This window comes from Ochotona curzoniae, unplaced genomic scaffold (genome assembly GCF_017591425.1).
Source record: "Ochotona curzoniae isolate NIBS_2020 unplaced genomic scaffold, NIBS_Ocur_1.0 contig_3173, whole genome shotgun sequence".
Lineage (NCBI taxonomy): Eukaryota > Metazoa > Chordata > Mammalia > Lagomorpha > Ochotonidae > Ochotona > Ochotona curzoniae.
The window spans coordinates 997-3,994 of NW_024465744.1; the positions used below are offsets into that span (position 1 = coordinate 997).

The following is a 2,998-nucleotide window of genomic DNA, read 5'->3' on the forward strand; positions in this document are numbered from 1 at the left end:
CAGTTTTAGTAAATTTATGTTGGAGGACCTGGAGAAGGATCCAATTTGGTTAACCACATCTTTTTTCTACTTCACTACCTAGTACACATTACAATCAGCACCTTTAAAAGAAGGTATAATATGGGCCCAGCACGATAACATAGCGACTAAATCCTCGCCTTGAATGCACCAAGATCCCATATGGATGCCGGTTCTAATCCAGGCAGCCCCTCTTCCCTTCCAGCTCCCTGCTTGTAGGCTGGGAAAGCAGTAGAGGACGGCCCAAAGCCTTGGGACCCTGCACCCGTGTGGGAGACCTGGAAGAAGCTCCTGGCTCCTGCCTTCAGACTGGCTCAGCACCAGCCACTGCACTCACTTGGGGAGTGAACGATCATAGGAACCATAAGAACCCACTTGGGGAGTGAACCATCATATGGGAGATCTTCCTGTCTCTCCAACTCTCTATATATCTGCCTTTCCAATAAAAATAAATAAATCTTTCAAAAAAAAAAAAGGTATAGCATTAACGTACTTGTCCTTCTAACATTTCTCTTGGCAGGCCTGTCCTTTCCTGTTCCGAGCTGTTAGTTCTTCGTATTGAAAGGCTGTGGGATTTGCGCTTCTGCTTTGCTTGGCGAGCAGTTGAACAACTCCCGCTTTCTGTGGGCATTACTTCCAGAAGGTTGAGTCCTTGTCACTCCTGCAATAAGCTAAACAACAGTAAGAAAAACAATTGTATTATACAGCAAACTGAAATTTTAAAAACAACAAGGAAATTATTGCTTTTCATTAAAATTTTCCTTACTATGGTGAACATTTATAACTTGGCATATGGCAAAGCACAATGTTTTCCAGTACACAGCATTGGGGCCTGTTCATTCCGTGGAGGTGGAAGAATAAATCTGCAACAATATAAACGTGCTAATCCTCCCCCCGCAGGGTCAGCATCCCATCTGGGCACCAGTTCTAGTCCTGGTTGTTCCACTTCCCATCCAGCTCCCTGCTTATGGCCTGGGAAAGCAGTGGAGGACAGCTCAAATCCCTGGACCCCTGCACCCGCAGGGAGACCCGGAAGAGGCTCCAGGCTCCTAGCTTGGGACTGATTAGACTCCGGCTGTTTCAGCCAGCAGGTATGAACCAGCGGATGAAAGATCTCTATCTGTCTGAGTCTCTCCTCTCCAGGAATATGCTTTTCAAACAAACAAAACAACAGAGTATATAGTCTTTGTTAAAGGAGATACTTTTTTTTAAAGATTTATTTGTTATTTTTATTGGAAAGGCAGATATACAGAGGTGGTCCCAATGGCTGGAGCTGAGCTGATCTGAAGTCAGGAGCCCGGATCCTCTTCTGGGTCTCCCATGCAGGTGCAGGGTCCCAAGCCTTTGGGCCGTCCTCGACTATATTCCCAGGCCACAAGTAGGGAGCTGGATGGGAAGCAGGCCTGCCGGGATTAGAACCAGTGCCCACATGGGATCCAAGCGCATGCAATGGGAGGACTTTAGTCACTAACCTACCACACCAAGCCCAAAGGGGATAATTTTTTAAACCACATTTCATTAATGTTTTAAAAATCAAAAAGTAAAAGGCCCAGCACGATAGCCTAGCAGCTAAAGTCCTCACCTTGCATGTCCAGGATCCCATATGGGCACCAGCTCTAATTCCGGCAGCTCCATTTCCCATCCAGCTCCCTGCTTGTGGCCTGGGAAAACAGTTGAGGATGGCCCAAAGACTTGGGACCCTGCACCCACATGGGAGACCCAGAAGAGCTCCTGGCTTCAGACTGGTTCAGCTCCAGTTGTTGCAGCCACTTGGGGCGTGAATCATCAGATGGAAGATCTTCCTCTCTGTCTCTCCTCCTCTCTGTATATCTGACTTCCCAATAAAAAGAAATAAATATTTTAAAAAGAAAAAAAAAACAAGCAAGTAAAAGTTTAAAACAAAAAACAACTTTCTAACTTCCCCCAGGTTCCGGGTACTTCGTCAGAGAAAACCAATTCTAATTGTGTGTTCTAAACGAGAGTTCCCAGAATAACACATTCTAAGCGTAATATAATCTAGAGCCAAATATTAACTTCAAATTTTCTAGGGGACACATTTTAAAAAGTTAAATTACTTTCAGTGATTTAATTTAATCCAATGTCTAAAATATTTTATTAGTCAATATAAAAGTTATGGGACATTTTACATTGTTTTAATGATTATGTATTCAAAATTCAGTATTTTAATTTCATCGATCACAAAATCAAACTGCCACAAATGACTTATTTAAGCCTCTAAATAAATATGATTCACCCATTGCGTTAGGATTTTCTAATCATTCATGCAACTTAATCATTCCTCTCTCAATAAATTTCCATATTAATGAGCAATGTTTTAATATACTAACACATTACATCTTCCCTCTCCAATTACAGATTTATCTGTATGAACATTACCTGCTGATTTTTACTATCACTTCTCTTCCTCCAAGTACAGTCCCATTATCAAGTCAGCGCATGCAAATGCGGAGAAGTGTCGCGTGCCTCCCTGAACACAGAATGCATTTCTCCCAAATGCGATGTGAAGGCAGATACAGGGCAGGCACAGCTATGATCACCAAGAACTCAATACGCAGATATTCTCTTGATTTAAACAGGAAAACTGGCCCACACCCCAACATTACGAGGTTGGTTCTACTAAATAAATGTATTAACAGCATGGGAAAATACGCTGACCTTTACAATCATCATGGAGACCAAGTGGGAGTACCTAAATCTGACTTTATGCCTGCTTAGAAAGCCTGCCCCTAAAGGCGAGACCATCCCCTGACCCATCACAGTGCCTCTGTACTTCGTTACCAAATGCTTTACTCACTATCTTAAGATTAATAACATGATAAATAAAATTCCTTACTACTTGGCTGACTAAGAGGCACTGTGATGGTCAGGCCTGGAAGGAAACCAGTAACCCTCGGGGATTCCTTCAGCATCCACCCTGGACTGGAAACATGTCTGCTGATTCGCTCCCCAAGTGACCACA

At 43.2% G+C, this 2,998-nt stretch overlaps 1 long non-coding RNA gene across 1 annotated transcript; it reads right to left on the minus strand.

Annotated features, from left to right (window-relative positions):
- Positions 1-536: 536 nt before the first annotated feature.
- On the minus strand, positions 537-2,613 carry LOC121155795. The gene is made up of 2 exons (XR_005883715.1): positions 2,416-2,613; positions 537-689 (listed from the first exon to the last, which is right to left on the minus strand). It is a non-coding gene; the product is annotated as an uncharacterized LOC121155795 (long non-coding RNA).
- Between the last annotated feature and the right edge of the window lie 385 nt (positions 2,614-2,998).